General features: G+C 36.5%; 1 protein-coding gene across 2 annotated transcripts in view; it reads right to left on the bottom strand.

Moving 5' to 3' along the window:
- Positions 1-18,792, bottom strand: part of LOC100471557 (cadherin-12) — a 1,012,668-nt gene extending 993,876 nt beyond the window's left edge. For both annotated transcript variants that reach the window (XM_034657064.1, XM_034657066.1), the window contains exon 1: positions 18,463-18,792. The gene's annotated coding sequence lies outside the window, so the exon portion shown is untranslated. The remainder of the gene's footprint in view (positions 1-18,462) is intronic.
- Positions 18,793-24,903: the final 6,111 nt, after the last annotated feature.

Raw genomic sequence — 24,903 nt, 5'->3', positions numbered from 1 at the left:
GGAGGGAGGGAGGGAGGGAGGGAGGGAAAGGAAAGGAAAGGAAATGGGGAAAGAAAGAAAGTCACTGTGGAATAAAAGTTTAGTAGTTCAACAAATGAGAAAGCATCGAATGTGCTCATAAAATAAAGCCGCACAATCTTGTAATAAAATTTGCATTTTTATTTAGCAAAATACTGCAATGATAAGAGATTTTGAAGATTTTCCTGCAAGAATTTGTTAATTCTCTGTTAAAATGCACAACTTTTTTAGACGAACACTCAATGTGTATCTAATTATCATCTTATTACTATTCTTACCCATACTCCATTCACACATATTTAATTTTTGCTTTTTCAGGACCAAAATTCTTAGGCCTGTTATATCTTCTAGTTCTTGAATGGGGAAAATATTCTGGAAGTGGGAAACAAATTATTATCTATAAATTATTGAAAATTAGAATGTCCTAGAAGAATAAGAAGTAGATCAAGGAGCATTATCTTACTAAGGAAATAGGTTTATTCAGTGATCTTTGTTCAGTTGTCATTATCGCCTTGCAAATGTAACAATTTTCAATGGCATTATTTCACCAGTACCTATTTCTGTCAAGCGGATTGTATTTGCACTCGCTATTGGATCTTCACTAACAAACCATTAATCCCACCATTCTTTATTCTATTTCTCACTCATAAAGTCAACTGTGGATGTGGACAAGGCGGTAGAGAAGCTTTCTCAATGCAATGTCTCATCAGTTCACTTCCAAATGAGCTCATGCTTCCCTAATTGCTAGTTGAGATGACAGTTGAAGAAAAACTAGAGAGCAAAAACCCAGCAATTAACTTCTCCCATACAGAAGTAATTGTCCTTATGGGTCAAATTCCATTTGGTAAACTAAGTCAGAGGCCATCTAATGTCAATGATGTTGAAACTACAAAGTTCCTTTGTTCCCAAGAAGGGGTGGTGGTGAGTTGTCGGTCAACTGAAGCAATGTTTGCAAAAGAATTAGGTGATTCTTCCCTTTAAAAGAGGTTACCTACATAGGTGCTTTGTGTAACAGAAATTTCAAACATAGTAAGAAGAATTAGACCAGGAAAAGATACCTAATCTGAACAAACTATTGCATGAACTAGTCAGAGAAAAGTCAAATCAGGAAAATACAAATCAAAACCACAATGAGATACCACCTCACACCAGTCAGAATGGCTAGTATCAAAAAACAAAACAAAGAAACAAAAAACAGAAATAATGAGTGTTGGCAAGGATGTAGAGAAAAGGAAACTCTTGTGCACTGTTGGTGGGAATGCAAATTGGTACAGCCACTCTGAAAAACAGTATGGAAGTTCCTCAAAAAGTTAAAAATGGAACTACCATATGATCCAGCAATTCCACTTTTAGGTATTTATCTGAAGAAAATGGAAACACTAACTTGAAAAGATATATGCACCCCATGTTCCCTGCAGCATTATTTACAACAGCCAAAACATGGAAGTAACCTAAGTGTCCATTTGCTCATAAATAATCAAAATGTGCTACACACACACACACACACGCCCACATGTGCATGTGCACACATGTACCGGAATATTAGTCAGCTAAAAAAAAAAAAAAAAAAAAAAAAAAAGAAAGAAAGAAATTCTACCATTTTTCACAACATAGACAGACCTTGAGGGCATTATGCTAAGTAAAATAGACAGAAAAAGACAAATGCCATATAATGTGGCTTATATATGGAGTCTTAAAACAACAAACAAACAAAAATGAACCCATAGATACAAATAAGAGATTAGTGGTTGTCAGAGGCAGGTGGGTGAGCAGGTGGGCAAAATGGGTGAAGGTGGTTAAAAGGTACAAAACTCCACTTATAAATAAGTAAGACCTGGGGGTGTAATGTACAACATGGTGACTATAGTTAACAATACAGTATTGTGTATTTAATAGTTGCTGAGGGTAAATCTTAAAGGTTCTCATCACACACACAAAAAAAATACAAGTATGTGTGGTGATATATGCTAACTAAACCTAATATGGTGTCATTTTGCAATATATTGTGAAAATTAATAAAGGTAAACCCCACTAAAGTGGCCTTAAGATGCTTGAAGGGGAGGCTAAAGGGGGAGCTCTACCACTCAATGTCAATTACAAGAATTGTCAATCACAGACCCAACAGAAGAATCCTCAACAGGAAAGAATCATCAATTACAGGCTCCAACAGGAAAATATGTACACGGCATCATCTATAAGAAATTGACCACCCCTCCAACTCAGCCAATGAGAAAATATCATCGCCCTGAACTCTTCTGATTCTCACCAATGGACTTTTGCTTGTAACAATCCTTCCCAACTTCTTCCTCCTTCCCCATAAAAAAAGTGTTACCCTCTCTCATTTGTTGGACTTGCCTATGGTTTTGCCATAGATTAGTTGCTTGTCCCAGACTGCAATCTCTGCTATTCCCAAATAAGCCCATCTTTTGCTGGTAAAATAATTTGCAGTTTTATTTTTAAAGTTAGCAATATACATATGTCAAATTGCTATACTGTACTCCTAAAACTAATACAATGTCATATGTTAATTATATCTCAATTTAAAAAAAATGTTAAAGCAACATGAACTAACAAAAACAATGATGGGAATTCATTTTAGGCTTTGGTGATTATTCAAACACAGTAAATAAACATTTGTTTCTCTGCAACAAAACTGCCACAATTCTATTATAGGAAGTTCTAGAAACTACAAGTAACCAAAGAATTGACGAAGTTAGCCCATAGTGGTCACTATCACTGTCCCCACTGCTCTCACAGGAACTTCAGGATTGTTAGTAATTCAGGACAACTGTGCCAGCTAATTCTCTTAAGTTCCCTATCTGAACTTCTTTAGCTCCAATGGTGTTATCATTTAATGGGATATGTGGGTTAAGGAAGAATATTGTATAAAGGTAAAATGTTGTAAAGAACAATAAAGAAGACTGTTGTATAAAATCCTATGTAAACTGGATTTTGTTGTTTCTATAGGTATAGATACACTGCTTAAAACAGATTCTGGCATATATTAGATCACTAAATAAATGTTTATTAAAAGGAAAACTGAAATGAAAAATAATAAAGACCCAGAACATCATCTTCAATATAAAAGAATCGCAAATACATGATAAAATTTTGAAATTTCAGAGATATTATTAGGCCTTTCCACCTGCTGCCATATGTCAGAAAAACATTTTACATTACCCAGCAGTATAAGTGAGAATACCAATAGGTCGTTGGCATTTTAGTCACATTAAAATATGTTTATTATTTTGAAGAGAGAAATGAAAGATCACAGTTTTCCATGTACATTCTGGATAAATTGTATTGGACATTTTATTACTATTGCTTTTCATTATTAATATAGACTATACCAGAGTAGGAACAGACTGATGAAATGTAATAAGCTACTGAACATTAAAATATAACTTGCATGGAAACTGCACTTAGATGTTGAACCATAGGATTATCATGTTAGGTAGAAGCCCAATTTTCCTAGCTTCTTTATGTGGAAGCTAAACAAAGTTTGAAGAGGTGTGTTCAGATGCCAACATGATAACGAATTTCTTGCTATGTTGGGTTCTATCAACCTGGCGGAGCTGGGAATAGGTTTCACAGATTCCCCTTCAAGATGGTTCTCATGAGAACCAACTAGAAGCACAATCTGGAAGACACAAGTGAAGAAGCAGCCATTATTCTCAAAGACCATTGTGGACATATATTTGGTGAACAGACGCAGAGGTGAACAAGTGGGTCTGGCTGGTCCTCGTCATGCTCTATTTCTCCATTAGCTATTATTCTTGATGCCTGGCCACAAGGATGCACAACAACTTCAGGCTCACCTACTCCTATTTTCTTGGCTATAGACCCACAGATGCAGTTGCTCAGCTGAGACTATAGCTTCTTGTAGAACGCTGCAGGAACACCCCATCATGAACTACCACCTCAGTAGTCCCACTGCTTGGATTCCCAAATTTCCTTGCCAGCTGTGACTGACCCACCTCTACTCATGCTTCAGTCAGAACGGACAGAGACTTCTTCTCTCTGATGCTCAGTACTCCCCCCTTCCAGACTGTCAGTTCCCCAGCTCACCATCAATTGTGTAAATTCATGCTAAAAATTAATTCCTTGTTCTTATGAAATTTAGAACCAGCTCTGCTTTCATGACTGAAGCCTAATTAATACACTGATTCAACAGTTTATTTTATCAATATTGAAAGAACAGTAACAACACCTTCATCAAAGATAGTACTATATAGAATGAATACTTGTGTCCATCAAAATTCCTATACTGAAATCCTAACTCTCTAACATGATGGTATTAGGAGGCGGAGCCTATGGGAAGTGGAGGGTGGACATGAAGGTGGAAGGGATTAGTGCCCTTATAATGAAGACCCCAGTGAGCTCTCTTTCCTCTTCCACCATGTAAGGACAGTGAGACCACTGTCCATGAATCGGGAAGTATGGCCCTTACTGGACACTGAATCTTCGAGCATCTTGACCTTGGACTTCCTATTCTCTATAACTGTGAAAAATTAAATGTTGGTTATTTAAGCCACCTAGTTTATGGAATTTTTTATAGTAGCCCAAATGGACTAAGATAGGCAGATAAAGGAAAATTTGCCTAAAGGCAATAAATATTTCATAAAATGTGTATTTTAGTTTTTAATGCAATTTTTCTGTTTAAAAGTTTGGGATTTTTTGGTGGTTGTTTTTATGTTAACATAACACACTTTTTTATCAAAATATTTGGTGGTTTCATTATCCTTTCTCTCATTTTCTTGGTATATCCTAGATTCTTTGTAACAAGTTAGAAAAATAAAGGAGTTAAATATTATATTAAAATACTTGTAAATGGAAAATATTTATAATTCATATAAATGCACATAATTCCCCATGTTTCATAAACATCACTTAAATGTTATTTCTGTCTCTCCTTCTGCCCCCCGATAGGTCTCTTTCTCTAGATGTATGTGTGTATATACATACACATTTCTGTGTCTAGTATACACTTGAAATCTTTTATACCACCAGGAACTTACAAACTCCAATTTGCTTTAAGTCAACTTAGAACAAACACATGGACACATAAATAGACACTTCTCTGCACACTAACACTTTCACCTTGGTTTGTAAGTAGCTGAACACTTAAAAGTATAAAGGGTAAAGTACATGAATATTAGATGAAAAAGAAGAGAAAATAAAGGTAAATTTTACCTTGTTTATCTTCTACTAACATTGAAAAAGAATCTTCAGGAACAATCAGGTTAAATCTCCGATTTCAATTCATCAAGTGCAATTGAGACCACAAAACTAAAGTCACACACACAAACCAGAACAAACTGAATACCATAGAAGTTTCATTTCATAGTTCTAAAACCTAGCAATATTTCTCTCATATAAATAAATATGTAAGATTATTTATTCTTTTATTTTTCCTTAAAAATAAGAGTATGTGTGCTCATGCTAATGTATGGTCATGTATGCTTATGACACACAAAAGTCATATAAGAAATTTGGAGTTATGTGGTCATTCATTTATTTATATATACAAAATCTATTTATAAATATGGCACGCATTTACCATGTGCTAGTCTGCCAGACACTAGTCTTATCTCCTGAGATATATCAGCAGATAAGATGTAAAGATTCCTGTTCAACTGCTTAAAGAGGAAGTGGAAATAAATAATCACCATGACATGGAAAAAGAACAATGTAAGGGATAAAGCAAGTTGTAGTGCCTAAGGATTTTGTGTAATTTGCACTACTCTTAAATAGAGTAGTAGGAATACACGTCGTAGAGAAGGGACAACTTGAAGACACTTGAACACAACTAGTCAAGTAGGCATCTGTTAAACAAAATTCCAGTCATAGGGAATGGCTACAAAGATGGGAGTGAGCTTGTTAAGTTTCAGGAAAAGCCCGGAGAAGAGCTGAGTGAGCTGAAGGAGCAGGGGGAAGAATGCAGAAGAATGGATCAGAAATAAAATGATGCAGCATAGATCACATAAACTCTTGGCATTTCCTCTTGCGGTAAATGGGGAGCCATGAGTTGATTTTGAACATAGTGATAACATGATCTAATGTATTTTCAAAGCATGGGCCTTGCTGTTGAGGCTAATCTTTGGAGGGCTAGAAGCCAGATGAGTTAGGAGGCTCTTGCAATATTCAGGTAAGCAATTTTTACTACTAGAATCATGGTGACAACAGTGAAACTGCTGAGAATTGGTAAGATTCTACATATGCTTTAGAAGTAGAGAGGATTTCCTGGCAGATGAGATATGCAACGTGAAAGAAATAGAGGATATAAAAGAGTTTGAGAAATTTTAGCTTGAATGAAAGCATGGAGTTTATCAATAGACATGGTAAAATCTTAGAATATAATATATTTGTGAGTGAAGACCAAGAGTTCATTTTGGACATGTGTATTTGAGATGTCTATTAAGTATCCAAGTGTATCATATGCCAACAAAGCAGTTGGGTAGAGAAGATTAGATTTTGGGAGATCTGAGCTGTAGCTATATATCTGGGAGTTGTCAACATATGGTGTTTAAAACTATGAACTTGGATTAGATCACTGTGTGTGTGGGTGTAGATAGACAGGAGAAAACGAAAGCTGCCTCAGTATTAAGGGAAGAAGAGAAGAAACCAGCAAATAAAACTGAGAAGTGATGGCTCAGGAGGTAAAAGATAAGACCAAAGGTGTATGGGCATCTGAGAATTCTAGTTTAAAATGCTGTTAAGGATAGAGAAATTAACTGGGTCAAATAATCATTAAATAAAGACAGAGAATAGTCTTCTTCATATTCGTGCTTTTATGAGTTGACAGAAAGTTTCTGTAAGAGCACAAAGGAAATTGCTGGTGTGAGCAGTTATCTCTGGGAAGTGAGAAAACAGGTGAGCAGAAAGGGAGATTTCAGTTTAACACACTCAGCAATAATTGATTTTCTTCCACATGGGCATGCATTACACTTATTTTTTAATATTTATTTATTTATTTGGGAGAGAGAAAAAGAGAGAACTAGTGAACGCACAGAGGGAAAAGGAGAAGCAGACTTCCCGCTCAGTGGAGAGCCCGATGAGGAGCTCCATCCCAGCACCCTGGGATCATGAGCCAAGCAGAAGGCAGATGCTTAACCGACTGAGCCACCCAAGCACCCATGCATTACACTAATAATGAAATTCAAAAATATACCTACATTAGAAAAATAACAATCATCATCTAGGAGACAAAATATTAGATGACAACTGATGAAAACATCCAACAGGTTATTTTTGAAAAGTAAAAAGAAAGAAAAAAAAACACAAATCCTCAAAATAGCATCCACGGAATTCTAATGGAATCCCAAACTTCTGTTAATCATTACTTGGATTAAACATTACCTTCAGATGGCTTCTTTTAAAATGTAAACATGTCACCTGAGATAGATGCTAAATAAGTCATCTCAAAAGTATTTTAAACAGCAGATGGCTGAAATTATTAAATATACGGAGATCGCTAAGAAAAAGCCATATGCAACATCAGAGAAATAATGTCCTATGAATTCTGTGAACGTGGAAGAGGACAGGTTGTGGAGCTCGAGAGGAGTGCTGTGGGGTCAAATACAAGGCTGTCCGTAAAGGACATGTCCCATAAGAGCTTTTCACAAGGGAGTCCTTCAATGCCGTTGACCATTATGGAGGCTGAGAATAGTTTAGAGACCAGCTCAGGTCAAGTAAATAACTTGGAATCAAGTATTAACCAATGATCCATTGCCTTTACAGGCCAAAGGTACACAGTAAGTCAGAAATAAGACATCTCTAGAGTGGTAAATTACAAGGTGAGTTCATCCCAAAACTATAAACAGATTCTCATAATCAAATTGGAAGTGCTAAACTACCTAGATTTTTTTAATATGGGACCAGATAAGGTTGAAAATATTTCAAGAAATAAATGATGGGGCACAGAGACTATGAGAAGTCTTGATATTTTTGTAATTAGTCATCAAAAATACTCAAACTGATTTCTGTCCTGATAAAAATCTTTTGTTGCTGTTTTCTAAAATACATTTTAAATAAAGAGTAATAAGCCAAAGGAAAAGTAAAAAAAAAAAAAAAAATGCCTTCATACATTGTGTAATGTTTTTACATTTATGTTCTACCAGAGAAAGGCAGGCACAGTTTTTGTTTGTTTTTGTAAAGAGAATTTTGGCTCTACCTCTTCAGCCTAAAATTATCCTCTTATTTTCATGGAGTTTAAAACTTTCCTTGGCATTAAAAAATGGAAGAGTAAATGCATTTACAAAAATTGGTTAAGTAACCATTAATGAAAATATCTTGGCTCTGTGTTAAAGTTATTAGTCATAGCTTTGTGACTGGGAAGCAGAATATAATAATTTTTCAGGGTAGTTCTCTGTGAATCTACAATACTGGGGAAGTTTTCCCAAGTCTACTCGTAAAAACACTCATAATTTACTAGTTCTCTATGGTGACATGAACTAATGGACCATCTTTAAATAAATTCACTTAGAGATCCAGAATATGGCACAATGCTCTCTTTTTCTGTAGTGCTGTAAAATTAGCATCAAACACAGAAGAATTCGCCATTCTTCACCTCCCCCATGGTTGTCATCTCTATGCTGTAAATCACAGAGCAAGAATAAATGAAGTTGTTTTTCTCCTGTCATTCATATTTCATATAGCTTTCTCTATAGTGTAGAAGTATTTCATTTTTAGGAAGGATTAATGCCAAAGGGTTTATTGCCTTCTATCAGAAACATTTAGCTAGCTTTAGAGATGTTACTGAAGAAGTTGCTTTTAACATTTGTGTCTGTGTGCACACATGCATACACTGTGATAAACATGCAATGTGAGGGCATCACGAAAATGCTTTGAAAACCATTTAAAATATATTTCCAGTGAATTTTCCTTAACTTTCAAGATTTCTCAGGATGGACATGTGCCTCTAAAGAGACCGTAATGAACTAACAGAAAACACATACATATAAAGGAAGCAATCCCCATGGCTGGCACTATAAAACAGATCTTTGGCTCCTTGATATGATATTTATAATTGATATAACTTTTTTTTAAGTTAAAGACTGATTCAATGTCCCAGTCTTGTCTCTCTGTATGTCTTTCTGCTTGTCTGTGTATATGTGCACAAGGGAGCAAAGAAAGATGGTAAATGTGAAGACAATTTTAGGGATGCTTAATTGAGGGTAGGGAGAAACAAAGAGAATGTCTGCCTTTCTGTTCCAGAAGATACCCAGATGAAATCTTGAACAAGCAGCTGATATTCTCATGAGGAAACTGATCCTTAGCTGAAATTCCATACTCTTGGCAAAAATAATTCATCTGTAGTTATAAGGCATAAACCTTCATGGATTTGCACACTAAGATTTCCTGCAATGACTTGGAAATCTACAGGAACAAGGGAAGGGGACTGACTCATTATTTCGTTGTGATAACATGACCCACATGAATGTTAGGGGTAATGGACAACTTAGCTCACTGCAAATCAAACAGCTGCATGATCCATCATTAACCTAAGTGAGCCTCCGTTTATTGAAGTAGCCCTCTAAATGAATAGGTCACAGCCTGTTTAAAAGCTCAGAGATTTGTTAATGTTCCAAGGACTTGGAGTCTAGTAGATCAGACGGCCGGAGCATGTACAAAATTGTAGGCACTTTGGACAGCTAACATGCTTTGGTATGTATATAAATATTTTAAAGAATATTCTTTGAAACTTCATTTAAACAGGGCACACTGCATTTGTGAGATATCCTGCATAAATGTGGATATGTGTCAAGTTGAAAGGAAAAGAAAGGACTCTGTAGAGAGATACTCCACAAGAGGAAATAAGTTTCCACTCTAAACCGACTTTCATAATGCAATTAACTCCATTAGGGAGAATGGAATTTTGAATACTGTTCAAATTAAGGCAGTGCAGTTAGAAGCAGCAGCGGTTCAGGAAGAATAAGCAATGCCCTTCTGAAGAGAGCTACTGAATTAAACCTTGGAGGGTTTTAAGATTAAGCCATTTAATTGTTACTTTAGGAGCTCTGGACTTTGCATAGACAGGAGTCCAGGTGTTAATACTGATTCTCTTCTGTTCCCTCCAGATAACAAAACTGAATCTCAGACCCAATTAAGGCAAATCTTTAAAGGCCTTTTCCCCCCTTTTTAGTGTATCCTGGGAGGTTTATTTTAATTGTGGACACCATGGGGAATCAGGGACATTATACACAGTGAGATAGTATTAAATTTTTGTTGAAAAGATAACTACTACTTGTCCAAATTATCCTGTCTTAACTTTAAAACCTTTTTTTTTTTTTGGTAGGCTGACACTCAAATTATATTTTTTATTCCCTTAATAATCTTAACAACACTCTTTCAGTACTGAATACTGAATACTAGCACAAATGGCACAACTAGTTAGTGATTATTATATTTGCAGACCAAGCTGTATGCATGAATATATTACTATAGAAAGTCACATAATTCACAAGTATGTCTCACTCTCCTCCCTGAAGATTACCTCTCTTAACATATCATCATGTAAATCATTCAAACTCCATGTATGTGCATGTGTATGTTCGAGTAAATTTATGTGCCCATATCCATTCTTTCATTTATTAATTTATTAATTCACCCAAACACTTATGGAGAGCTCGCTCCTAAGTGCTAGGCACTACTATATGGCTTCCCTCATGTGGTCTGCATTTTATTTGGGAAGACAGACAATATAATGCAACATCATGTAAGCTGAAGCAAGTCCTATTTAAAGAAAGTTAAATGTGGATAAAGGTGAAAATATTTCTTCTGGGGAAGGAAATGCTATTTACAGACAGTGATTAGAGAATGTAGCTCTGAAGTATGGATATTTAAACCAAGATCTATCTATAGGAAAGGATAAATTGGGTGAGTGCAAAGTCCCTGTGGCAAGGATAAACTCAGCATAATGAGAAAGAAAATAGAAGGGTTAAGCCAGATAGTGTCTTTAAACCCTGGAAAGTACTTTGATAGTGATATTAAAGGGTTTACATCTGACCACTGTGCAATGAATTAGGGTATGGGTAGGGGATAAAAGTAGAAGCTGAAAGACCTGTTTGGAAACTGGGACAATAGTGGCTGGATTAAAGGTAACTGGTAGAGGTAGAAGTGACTGGATTAAAGATGTACTTAGACAGTAAGACCAGGAAGCCAGTAGATTTAATATTGGCACTGATTGTGGGGAGAAGAAAGGAAAAGCAGGGCCTCAGAGTTGACCCTAAATTCTTAAGAAATTAAATGAATCATTACATAATTTACTGAGATGCAGCAGATTAGGAAAATTAATATACTTAGGTTGTGATGAGAAGGGGTAGAAATTAACAGCTTGGTTTTAAACAAGTTACAGTTAATATGATTGTTAGATGTTGCTATGGACTGCATGTGTTTCCCGGGGGTTGGGGGCACATACATAGAATTGCTAACTCCCAATATGATGGTATTTGGAGGTGGGACCACAGGGAAGTAAGTACGGTTAGATGAGGTCATAAGGGTGAGGTCCTCATGATGGGATCAGTGCCCTTATGAGAAGAGAGAACAGATAGCTTACTCCCATGGTCTCTCTGCAGGAGCACCAAGAAGTCACATGAGGACACAGTGAAAAGAAAACCATCTACAAGCCAGGAAGAAAGCTCTCACCAAGAACCCAATCAGCCAGCACTTTAATCTTGGGCTTACAGCCTCCCTCCCAAATTGTCAGAAAAGAAGTTTCTGTTGCTTAAGCTACCCAAACTATGATATTTAGTTCTGGCAGCCCAGGAGGCCTAATACAGATGTGCGAGTAGAAATACTGAGTAGGGGCGCCTGGGTGGCACAGCGGTTAAGCGTCTGCCTTCGGCTCAGGGCGTGATCCCAGCATTCTGGGATCGAGTCCCACATCGGGCTCCTCCGCTAGGAGTCTGCTTCTTCCTCTCCCACCCCCTGCTTGTGTTCCCTCTCTCACTGGCAGTCTCTATCTCTGTCGAATAAATAAATAAAATCTTTAAAAAAAAAAAAAAGAAAAGAAATACTGAGTAGGCATTTGGAGATCAGAGTCTGATGCTCAGCACAAAGATTGGAGACAAAAGACAGATTTGGAAAGAGGCATTCAAATGGCACTAAAACCTATACTACTGGATGGGATTACCTCTTCAATAAGTTTCTAGAGAGGTGAGCAGGGCCTAGGCCTGGGTCCAGGGATAGCCCGATAGTTTCTATTTATGGAGCTGAAGACAAGAGAACCCAGCAGAGGAGAATGAGGAAATAATAAACTCAGAAGACAATGACAAGCACATGAAAATATTTCTGCAGAAGATAATGGCAAGCATTAGAACTGCCAGGTTTTGAATTTTGATGGATGCTGCCAAACTTCCCTCCAAAATGAGTCCAAAGTTCATAACATAGCCAAAAATCTATGAGATGAGCTGGTATTCTTGTGGTGTGATTCTGTATGTTGAATATGCCTGATATTTTTGTTTTTTAAAAGTAATACCTACATGACAATATTGCTGTCTGGAGGTATGTGTAAACTTCTGAACTAGGACAGATTATGTGCCATATATTTTCATTTATACCATTGTTCTCATCATCACGGGTGTTATATGATGACAGGCATATAAAATTCCTTGCTAAATAAACATGTGAAATATTGAGATTAAAATGTATTAGAGAATAACTGTCTTTTTAACACTTCAATTAAAATTTATATTGTTTATATTTAGTATATACAGGATTATTTTGTATATGCTAGACTACTTGACACAACTCTAATTCTGGTTGCAACAGCTACAATTCTACTACTGGACTTCCTTCTATGTAAGTATCTTATAGTTGTGACCTTCTAGTAGGAGTTTAGTACAAATACCAGATATTGATTCAGATAATGAGCTGTCTTACTGTGAGACACTTCTATTTCAGAAAAGTATTCTTGGCTTCCCATTCTTGCCTAAGTAAAAATATAACACAAAACCCTGCCAAGAGCTTATTTTTCACTCTTCACTCACTATCTTATTGCTAGTAATTAAAGAAGAGTAGAGTTTCAGTATAATCTTGCTTTTAAATTGTCCTGAAATCACATCCCTTGGAGTAATGGCTGCCCTTCATGGAAATAAATACTGACTCACAAAGTTGTAGGAGGACATTTCCTTTTGGATACAATGTTATTTCCTTGTTACTTCAAGTATTTCTACATTCTCTCCTCAGAAATAATTTTAAATATATCATACCATTTTTTTCCCATGAGCAGTCTTTTAATGTTAATTTTCTTCTAATTCTCAACATTTACCAAGCATCTGGATCTCTTCTGATTAAATGTAAAAGTATTACTTTAGATAAATTAATTAATACATCTTTGTTGATTATTTCCAAACAATCCTTTTTGACATTCAAGATATTATTTTCATAAATGTTGAAATGTCACCTAAAATTATTTGACATTTGGCTTTCGAATACTATTTCACTTGCATTGTTAAAATTCATGACATCTTCTAATTGTGTCTTCCACCTATGCCCTGGATATTGTAAATTTTAATCTTCTCTCTATTGTTTCAAAAACTCGGGAGCTTTCCAGGTTGGGTTTGAAATTCCTAGACATGGAGGGCAAAGACAGATAGATTGGTAGGTGGTGGATTTAACAAGTGGAGGAACCTATGTACAAGACTTCTTATCGGTGCCCATGAGATGAGCTGATCTCTTCACCTGCCTGCCAGAATCCTAAAAGTTTATGTAGAGGCCTTAATGGGATTCAATCACATGTTCAGTCCAATGGTCTCAATAACACCTTATTTTCTCAAGGTGATGCCCATGAAAGAGCCCCTAGTGTGAGAATGGTGGGCAGAATGCACATTCCAAGGAATGGGGAGAAGATGAGGAGCCTTTGTTCGCCAGGGTCCAGCTCAAGGATCAACAGGAGGTCACATCATTTTGATGACCTCCTCCATCACTCCAAGATCTTGATCCATCATTCATTTTCTTTTAATGATTTCTATCTCATCTATTCACAGGCTCAAATCTCTATAAAAAAATAGTAATCCCACAAATTTCCCTTGACTCAATATTTTCTATTTAGTGATCTCCTATTCCCCCTTTTGCTTGACTTCTAAACCTCTTGAAATATGGCGGAAACAGTTTCATCACAACCTAAACTTCACTGATTTTTTAAACTACTAGAAATACCCATGCCTATTAATTAAAAGCATTCTTGCCAAAAATAAGTGGAATTATTTTTATATAAGTGACTGAGGACCACTTCCATCCCAACATGACAAGTAAATTACAGCATATAACAACTGCCGGCCACTACATGTTTTCATCTAACCCGGTTGGGGGGGTGGGCAGCCAGCTGTGGCTGCAGTTAATCTCTACAAATCTAGTGCTATAGTCATGGAAATTTCAAAAGAGAAAGACCTGTTAGTGAGTGTTTTTCTATGTGGTAATATTATACGAAATCAAGAGAAGAAACCAAGGATCAAAAAGCTAAGTATACCCCAAAGTACCCACAGAATAAGTCTCAAAATTTGGATTCATACCACTGTCTGATTCCCAAGTTTTTATCTTCCCACATCATCATGCAGACAATGAATCAAGACTCTCATCTTTACATGGAGAAAAACACTTTTTGCATATTATAATAATTTGCTAGTTAATAGAAGTGACAGAACTTACTAAATACATGGTACACTTCCAGTATAATCAATCATGCTTGTAACCAGCATCCTACTTTGTGGGCAAGCCCTATGCCCTAATGTTTACTTCTTTGGTACTTGGAACTAAGTATGCATCATTCAGCTATCTGAACATGTAGATTTAGGGCTTCATACATGAGTCTTGTCTTTCTCCATTGGGTATCTGTGCACAAATTGGTACCTCACCTTCTCTCACCAGAATCTTCATACCTATATGCATGAGGAATACATATTTTAAGAAGAATTTTATTGTTCAAAAGCACACCCCTTATATCCAAGGTAATATAAATCCATTTCTAGAACAGTGACTTCAATGACATTCACAGAGCAAGGGCTATGTAAGAAAACCATAACCTTTCAGTGAAAAAAGTAACTGAAACTTACTGAAAATTTAATTTATCCCTTAATACCATGAGCTATAATATGATAAAGTGATACAAACCTGAATGAAGCTAAATTTCCAAAATAGTAAATATAGGGCTTGTTTCCAATAGTTTAACAAATGCTTACTAAATTAAGTGATAATCAATAATTGAATAAGTGAATTCTTAACACATCAACCAGGATCACACAAAAAGTAGAAAAACACTATGTGAAGTTCATCTGTTATTCAATTTTACAGTAGTGATAATTTTCTTAGTCTTTTCTAAAAATGTACTTACTGCATATTATTAGTCATCTTAGCATGTGATGCTTAAAAATAACTTTGAATCGCCACTATTGATATTCAACAAAGGTGGAATTATTCACATTCACAAATAAATACACACACACACACACACACACACACACGTGCATGTGCGCACATACTTTCTTTTTAAAATTTGGTAATGATATATCACCCTTTCAGCATAGTAATTCAGAAAAAATTCAATTACCTAAAGCCAAAAGTTAAAATGCTTTTAAAAGCCATAAGAGTGTAAATTGCTCAATTACCATGTATTAGCAAAGTGAAAGGAAAGTTCCTGGTAAAATCATAAATCTTCATTCCTTATTTATTTGATTTTTCTTGATACAAATTGAGCCAATTCATAAAAATAAAATATTTGTTAAACAAGAAAGATAAAATAATATCCACTTACAGTCAAATATAAATGTCATTATAAATTTAAATATATATTATAAATATAAATATTTGTATATATATATAAATCATGAATTGGTGCAAAATGGTATCTTTTGATATAGTAACACTGACATGGTAATACAGGACATAATTACTTTAAAAACAGCTTTGTTAAGAGACTAAAGAAATGATACCTTACCTTAAATAAGACATCTCTAATCACACTTTTCCTTTGGAAGTATGAAGACATTTATAACAGTCTACTTAAGTCATTTTATTACACAGTCCTTAGATTTGATATTTTTACATGAAAACATGGCTCACTTCTGAAGAGAACCATCACTGTATGCATCTTCCTATCACAATTGTTTGGCAGATTTAATGATATGACATCTAAATGGCACAGGTGTGAAAACACAGTAATATTTCACATTTCATGTAAGAACAGTTTCAGCAGACTATTGCAGTACTGTTTCATCAGCAAGAGTGATTTGATGTTAATCACAATGCATTCTAAGAGGTAAGAGTGACAGATATTCTTATTAACCACAAAATGATAAAAGATTGATTTCAATCAATATCACAGCCTATGACATGAAATATGTTCTGCGAAAATACCAGATGCAAAAGATGCTCAATCGAAGGAGATGAGTTTTTGCTCCATCCTTAAAGGATGCAGTCATGCTGAGGTGTAAGTATGTCACGTGAAGCATTAGCAGGGATTTTTTTTTCCCCATAAGCTAAACACTGTTTTTGCTGTGATAAGAATCTTAAAATGCATTATCCCACATGTAAAACAAATGACGCTTCCCTCCCATTATAATTCAGCTCTTTTTGTGAGAATTATCTAAAATGATCACAACACTAAACAGACCATTGGAAGGAATAAGGTCCAGTAGGAAAAAAAAAGCATTCTTGGCTTGAAAACTCCCCCCTACTGCTGAAAATGGTACACAGCAGAAGTTAAGAATCCAGAAACTGGAGATTTGCTGAACACAACAGAAAAGAAAATGTGATTTTTTTTTTTTTAATGGGACGGTGCTAACCAATTCCAGGATTAAACTAGGAAGTTAGTCTTTGAAGTGAGAGCTATTAATAAAGGAGAAAATATATTCTGGAATTGGATTTTCAAGTTGACGTGAAACCTCTTTTTGCTTCACTAGTTTCCATAGCAGGTGGAGGAACCGTCCCTAGATCTTGTCACTGAACAAGCTAATGTGCAGGTTAGTGAAATTAGTTAAATGGAAGCTTCTACTTTGTGTGTGGCTAGGTTCTTGAGCATTCCATAACAACTCGTCAATCAACTGCGTATGGCTTGGGAAGAGTAACCATATGCCTTTCAATTCAGAAGAGACCTGCTGCTGAAATCATGGAAATATTTATAAGAAAAATCTATTCAGTTAATTTCCTTCCTAGAAATAATAATGAAGACATATAAATTAAAGTGATTCTCAAATTGCTTAGAATAACTTAATGAATAAATGATCCCACTGAATGAAGAGATTCAATATTTCTGGACAGCTGTGCATCTGAATTTTATAAATCTGAAAACCAATCAGGTATGCTGAAAAGACCAAGCAAACAGATACCTGCTTGACATGGCTGGGTTTTCATGTTTTGGTCATGTATAGGGTAACTGAGAGCTGTAAACAGATTTTCACAACCTTCTCTTTTTAATTTTCCCCCCCTCAGTATGTAAGGCAATATTCTAGCTGAGCAGTTTGTGAATGAGTTTCAAAATACCTGATGAGAAACTGAGAATCATGAAATGGTCACAGAATCACCCAAAAGTGTGTCAATTCTCACTCCAGAGAGTACGGAGAAATATGTCTATAAGAGGCATCAAGCAGTCTGAACTACAGAGGTTCTGAAGTCACTGTGACTTCCATGTAGAAAGAATGATGCTTAAAAGGGAGAAAATATTTATAAAATACTGAAGGTCTCTGGAAAAAATGATTTGCTAGTGTGTCCTATATTGCACGTGTCTTACTTTTTCAATATATCACCAAATGATTAATACCTTTAAGATATTTTTAAAATACACATTATATAACCCACAGCAGATCTGGTAATATGTACCTCTTCCACTTGTCTCAAACTAGTTTTGTGGTAGAAAAGTCAGATAGCTGTATACGAGAGACTAGCTATTAAGGCATTTAAATTGCTTTACAGTTTTCTTTCGTGAAGAATGATGTTTTTAAATATACATACCTTAATAAATATCAGTGGAGAAGGATGTGGGTACGTTATTGTATTTTAACAAAAAAAAAAATAATGAAAGAGGGGAGATGGGTATTTACAGAAGCTTTTTGAAAACAAAGCATTATTTTGTCATAAAAATAGATCAACAAAGCCCTTTATAAAATAACCAGTTGAATACCTACCGTAAATAATTATTTTCATTTGAAAATTCAGCCATGCTAAGTAAGGTACATTAGTGGTTAAAACATTTCTCTCCCTCCCCTTTAATTTAACCTTTCGCTCTGAAGACTAGAGACTTGTTTAGAACTTACTGAAGTTTCCCAAAGCAGAGCCACGCACCAGTTCCTAATTCAGATGCCAGATCTGTGTGCAGCCTCGTTCAGCTTCTGACTACGCTAGGCAACACTTTATTAATCATGTATGAATTTCTGTGCGTATATCCTGAAGCGATCACACACGATGCAATCCCAATTAAAGGAAAGGGGCGGGGGGGGGGGGAAGCCTTACCTGATGGCAGAACCGGCAGCTGCAGGAGCAGAAGCAGAAACAGCAGCAGCAGGATGCAACAACCCTTCCTTGCACCGAAGGTGAGACCCTTTTCTTTCTCCCTCTCTCTTCTCCCTCTCTCTCTCTTTTCTCTTCTAAATCACTGTAGCAACAAACTGGTTTGCATTTTGTCCCCTTTCATTCACAGAAGATTCTCCAAGCCGGGCAGCCAGCAGACGCCACTTTCTTCCTGGAAGAGGTCTGCCTCTCTTCTCAGAAACGCCTGGACCCCTCTGTGCGGCTCCCTCCACGTTTACCCTTCAGATCAATAATGCTCCCGGAGCGGCTGGAGCTCAACTGCAGCGGCGAGCGGCCAGCCAATGGGGGCCCAGGATTCCCTCCCAGTCATGTCCCCGCCCTCAAAACAAAACACAGCGTGCCTTTGACACATCACCGAGTTGTGAAAAGTAATTGAATCCTGTATTTGAAATGTATCTTGTTTGTTCTTTTTCCCCCCTAGCGTTCATTGTATAATGCTGTGAATGAACGGAAAGGCTCCATAGCTCTCAGGACACTCATTAAAGGAGCTTCGTGGAGGGTGAAGCGTGGGCGCTGGGAAAGTGAGAGCACCTGGGTTAGTTTGCACCTGGAGCTTTGCTATTTAAAGGCTCGAGGACCGTTGAACATCAGAGAACTGGGAGGCAAAGGCTTGGGTCCTGGTTTTCACGCCACTACGTAGCTTGTTTCTTTTATCTTGTGGAACAGGAAAATAAAGTCCGTTTCCAGAGGAAGTTGTCTCTTTCTCTAAACGTTGTCTGAACAAGAATCAGCCGCTAGTTGGTGGGTAACCTTAGCCAAAAAATTTGTACTAATCCATTTACCTGTTTCTCTGCTGACTGAACATGGTCCAGATTCTATAAGGAACTAAAGTGTGTCGGGCTATATGGTAATCTAGTTTCTTTAAATTTGCATGTTCACATATTGTAAAATTTTTGTAATTAACATTAATTTCTGCTAGGGAATCTATTAGTGATTACTTGCAACTCTAGAGAATATTACAGTGATTTTTAAAATCTTATAATGGGGGCACCTGGGTGTCTCAGTCGGTTAAGTGTCTGCCTTCGGCTCAGGTCATGATCCCAGGGTCCTAGGATCCAGCCCTGCATTGGGCTCCCTGTTCAGTGGGGAGCTTGCTTCCCCCTCTCCCTCTACCGTTCCCCCTGCTTGTTCTTTCTCTCTTCTCTGTCAAATAAATAAAATATTTTTTTAAATCTTATAATGAAAAGTAACACTATTGGAAACAATACTCCTACTTCTTCCCAAATTCCAAAACCCCCTTTGTCTAAAGCATGGTGATCTTCCTTCACGTTTCTGTTGATTCACAACCCCGGGAATTCCTGTGGGTGATATTCGTTACTGGCCCTATACACTGAGGCTAAGGAGAGACCACAGAAAGAGTCAAGCTGCTCCAGATGGATAGGTGGCAGTTTTAATAACCAAGGGAACTTACAAGGCTTGCCTTACCTCACCACAAGACTAGTAGATCTCAGCACCTGCTCTCTAGAATCTTAAAAGCTTCCACGGAGGTCTTAATGGGGTTCAGTCATGTATGTAGTCCAGATGCTCTCAACACATTACTCTCTCAAGTCCTTGAAGTGGCTCCTAGTATGGGAGCAGTGCACCTAATGTACGTTTCAAGGACAGGGGAGGGGATAAGGAGCCTCTGATTGCCTGGGTCTGGCTTGCGGGTCAACTGGAGGTCATGTCCTCTTCTTGACCTCCTCTGACAATTTCACTATTGAAGTAGTAAGTACTGAAATTTGCTTAAACAAGTTCATGGGAATCATTTATTTTCTCTCCAAGAATCTAAGTCACTTTATTATTTATACATCAAGAGTGCAGCAATATTTGGGGTAATCATTTAAACTAATTATGTCAAAAATCTCAAGAGCACAGAATCTCCGCAGTTTTAAAAATATGTATAATACGAGCAGGCTTGGTAGCTGAAACAACTGCACAAATAAGAATGTCTTTTCAATGTCACTGTTGAATAAGAATAAAATTAATGTGTCGTTCTGAAATCTTTTTGTTCCACTGAAGTAATACAAATGGGTTGATGCATTTGGTGTAGCCAAGCTTTGTGTGTCATGACAAGTTGAAATAGCTTGGGGAGACTTTACAAACAAAACAATTTTGTTACCTGTCCATCATGTGAAAGAGCTATGGAAAAGTGTAATATTCACAGCACTGTATGCTGTGTTGTTATAAAAAGGTGAAAGCTAACTTTATCGTAATGCACTTGTGTAGCCAGTAAAATTTTATTCAGGATATTCTCTGGTTAACTGTAGTCACCTGGCTTTTCGAAGAAAGGAATATGCTAACAAAATGATAATTATAAACATTTTTATTTCTTAATTTTATAATAACATGTATTCATTTACCTAAATTCATTTGTGGATCACAAATAACAAGTCACTGAAATATAGAACATTGTCTTTGTTCTATAGGTCAATGGTTTTCAGTGTGTGATTTCCAGACCACTAGCAAAAGCTTCACCTGGGAACTTAATAAAAAGACAAATTCTCAAGCCCTTCACTATTCCTATTGAATTGGAAACACCAAAAGTAGCATCCAAAAATCTGTTTTAACATCCCTTCAGATGATTCCAACGCACACACAAGCTTAGGAGTCTTGCTCTAAGTAAGGTATCTGCAAACTACTGCAGCAGACCAACACCTACTTTTGTAAATAAACTGTTACTGGAGCACAGTTTCACCCATTTTTTCCGTATCCTCTGTGACTACTTGTGCACCACAATGGGAGATCTGAATAGTCGCCACAGGGACCTATGACTTGAAGCTGAAAATGTTTACTGTGTCCCTTTAAGCAAACTCTGCTGACCCCTGCTGAGGGCATTATAAGACAAGCTATATAATTAGTATTGGTGGCAAGAGTTGAGAAAGAAATAACATTTGAAGATGGGATGGACAAGATTAGATTAATGAAATCAAGGGGATCTGGAATAGATTGAAAGTGATGCACTGGTAACTTATATTGCTATGTTTTTAAATAGATTTTTGCTGCTTCACCCTGGGGGAGGGATATACTTCTCCTTTCTAGTCTTGTTTGTATGACTTGCTTCAAAATATGGATAGAAAGAACATTATCGTGTTCAAACAGAATACTGAGGAACAAATATAAGTTTGTACGCTTTTCATACAGAAGCTTATCCATCACCCTGGGCTGTTAAATGAAGAGAACATTGGAGTCTTAGCTACCCTAGGATGAACACGCAGTTCAAGAGGTTAATAAAGCTTTTATATTTGTAAGCCACTGAGAATTTAGGGTCTTATGTTACCATACAGGAACCTAGTCTATCCTGACTAAAATAAGTAAGCAAAACGTAAAGTAACTAGAGATAAACTAGTGCTAAAGCAAAAGCAATGACTGAAACAAGGTGTTTAACTGGAAACTCAAAAATCATTTTTGTGGAAAGAACAATAAAACTAATAGAGTTTCTTTAAGGAAAGAATGGCCTGAAAAGTAGGAAATAAATATTAAAAAGAATAATGCAGACAATTAAGACTAAGGAGATAGAACTTAATTCTTTAGCAATGGGTAGTCTTGGAGATGGTTTAGAAAAGGAATGACATCACCAAAAATGTGCACTAGGAAGATTACTCTATTGGCAAGAAAGAATCAGAAAGACAAGGGAAAATTCATCACAAGGATTTGAAAAAATAAAATACAGGGGCGCCTGGGTGGCACAGCGGTTAAGCGTCTGCCTTCGGCTCAGGGCGTGATCCCGGCATTATGGGATCGAGCCCCACATCAGGCTCCTCCGCTATGAGCCTGCTTCTTCCTCTCCCACTCCCCCTGCTTGTGTTCCCTCTCTCGCTGGCTGTCTCTATCTCTGTCAAATAAATAAAAAAATAAAATCTTAAAAAAAAAAATACAATGCAATATGGGCCAGGGACTCAAGCATTGTCTTCTTCACACCTATATTCAATGAGTTAACAAGTTCAGTCAACTTGACTTCCTAAATACGACTAAAATCATCATTTTATCTTTATCCACTACTGTAATTGTTTTGGTTCAGGCTTTTACCCTTCCTTCCTAGATGTTTGAATTCATTTCTTAACGAGTATCTCTGTCTCTCTGATATGTCTGTTGTGGGTCAATAATCATTGGTCAACTTTACTTCACAACTTCTATAATCTAAGATGCAACCAGGCTGATGGGACGTTCCCAATCTCATAGGGGAGGGAAAGGAGAGAGAAACCAGGAGATCCTCATTCAAACAACAATAACTGTTGTTCAGAAGTGATGAACATCACTTCTGTGTATATTTCTTTGGCCAAAGAATGTTACAGACACATTGCTAAGTGTGATGTGTGGTGTAACGAAGATGCATAACCTTCCTAGAGGAAAAGAAGCATAGGAAAGGCCAGTGATTATTTTGAAGAATAATACAACCTACCTCATTCTTCTCTGACCCTAAAACAACAAAAGATGAGGTTGCCTACCAGGTAGTTTGCATGTCTAGGATAAAGATCACGTTTCTCTCATCTTTCTTTTGCCATTTCACATGTAGTACTTATTAAAGTGAAATGATTTCAAACAGACAAAAAGAATATAAGAAATCGTAGAGGATTAACTTAGAGGTCTTTATTAGACTATAGATATAGACAGCAAAGAAAAGAAAAAATCAGAGTGTTCAGTGTTTTAAATCTTGGAGATTATTCATCCTTGCTCGTATTTTCTTTAAAGCAGAGGATGAATCAAAGGTCCATGTGTACATAGTTTATGTACAAGTTGATCACTAGAAGCAGTGTAAATAAAGAGGCCTCATCAAAGTGGCCACTGTGAGTAAAATGGCTTAATTCCACTGGGATTTCTGGATATATATATATATATATATATATAACCTCCAAGAATTTTCCAGTCAAAAGGCCAGAAACTCCTTTCTCTTATCACTCTAAACTATCCCTCTTTAGAGATACATACACATGTAGGCACAGTGACTCCCACCATTCTTTTCAGTGTAAAAGGAGACTGAGGGCTATAAGCAAAGATAAACCATGGTCACTTGAGGGATGTACCACGAACAAGAAAGTGGATCACATCCATGTGGATCTGTCCTCTCAGCTGCAACTGAAATCAGAGGGTCTAAGAAAATGTAAGCTTGTCATCTGATATCCTAGGATAGCGGTTATGTCAATAACAAGGGGTAGAAGAAGACAAATTTACAGAACTATGACGTCCAATTTTTTGGGATTCAGATTAAGGTAGAATACCCAGACCAACCAGGGTAAACTGATTGTTTGAAATAACTGGGACAGAAACTACTACTGCAGAGTATGAAATAAGAGGCTCAGCGACTCATCCAATAGTAATAATAAACACTACAACTATTAGTACTAATAAATGGATTAATATTTACTGAGCACGTACTAGATATCAGATGTAGGGCTAAATATTTCACTTATATTTTCATAATGTGAAAGTGATAATATTATTTTCTTCAGTTCAGAAATGAGAAAACAAAGTCATAGGGAAGTTAAATAACATATAATGATCATAAACATAGTAATCAGTGGAGTCAGGATTTGAGTCATGGTGGCTGAACTCCAGAAATCATTTTAATAATCACTAAACTCTAATGTTTGCCTTTAATATTCCTTTACTGCCTATGAATACAAAATCTGAATATAGCAGTTCTATAGCTCTTGATACAAATGATGGGGAAAAAATCTAGATTATTAAGAAATAATATTTTTACCTCATGAATTGATATTTTAATAATCCATTGAACAAATAACTCTTGAATTCTGTAATGTGCATTATTTTGTGTTGGGGTCAGTGTTGAGTGCAAAATAGTAAACACTATCATCTCTGGAGACAAAAGAAAAAGCCTCCAGCCCTCAGGAATTTACAGCAACTACCTATTTTGTCATCAACTATATATTAACTAAGTATTCTTTCAATTAAATGCTGTTTTGTCCCAAGATTATAAATACATCTCCATTAGGAAAAGAAATAAATGTATCATTTAAAAAGGAAAAGTAGGGGTGCCTGGGGTGGCATAGCGATTAAGCGTCTGCCTTCGGCTCAGGGCATGATCCTGGCGTTATGGGATCGAGCCCCACATCAGGCTCTTCTGCTATGAGCCTGCTTCTTCCTCTCCCACTCCCCCTGCTTGTGTTCCCTCTCTCGCTGGCTGTCTCTATCTCTGTCGAATAAATAAATGTAAAAAAATAAATAAATAAAATAAATTAAAAAATAAAAAAATAAAAAGGAAAAGTAGCAGAAAGCTTTGTCACGAAGCAATGAATTTCAGGTTCACCGGAGCNGTAAAAAAATAAATAAATAAAATAAATTTAAAAATAAAAAAATAAAAAGGAAAAGTAGCAGAAAGCTTTGTCACGAAGCAATGAATTTCAGATTCACCGGAGCTGCAAA

Source organism: Ailuropoda melanoleuca, chromosome 3 (assembly GCF_002007445.2).
Source record: "Ailuropoda melanoleuca isolate Jingjing chromosome 3, ASM200744v2, whole genome shotgun sequence".
Classification (NCBI taxonomy): Eukaryota; Metazoa; Chordata; class Mammalia; order Carnivora; family Ursidae; genus Ailuropoda; species Ailuropoda melanoleuca.
This window is presented reverse-complemented; position numbering and strand designations above follow the sequence as displayed.